Genomic DNA, 439 nt, shown 5'->3' with positions numbered 1-439 from the left:
ATGTGGGACAGCAGGCGAGACTAATTCATCTCTGTCACTGAGTTCCTCCGCTGATTTTATTATGTTTAATGAAGAGGAGAACATTGGTTAAGTTACTTTAGCTCACAGTAGCCTGAGAAATCTCCCATGAGCCACCTGTGCAGACTAATGGGTCTAAGATGTCCACTGCAGCCGTCTACTAACCTTTTAGTCTGAATGTGAACTAGGACAGAACTGACAGAGTGAAATATTACATTAAAGAAATTAGGATTTAAAAACCAGAACATTTAGTGTTTTACCCAGAATCCCCCCTGATGTGTGAGCTCGTTTGGATCTTAACGTACAGTCTGTAATTTCTGCCACTAGAGGGTCTCTCACATTAAAACTATGACAAAATATGAAGTGTAATGAGGTGGTGAAGCAGCGTGGGATCATGGGAGTTGTTGTCTTCACCACCGTT

The sequence above is a fragment of the Morone saxatilis genome, unplaced genomic scaffold, assembly GCF_004916995.1.
Source record: "Morone saxatilis isolate NCDOM2014 unplaced genomic scaffold, NCSU_SB_2.0 Contig17, whole genome shotgun sequence".
Classification (NCBI taxonomy): domain Eukaryota; kingdom Metazoa; phylum Chordata; class Actinopteri; family Moronidae; genus Morone; species Morone saxatilis.
This window is presented reverse-complemented; position numbering follows the sequence as displayed.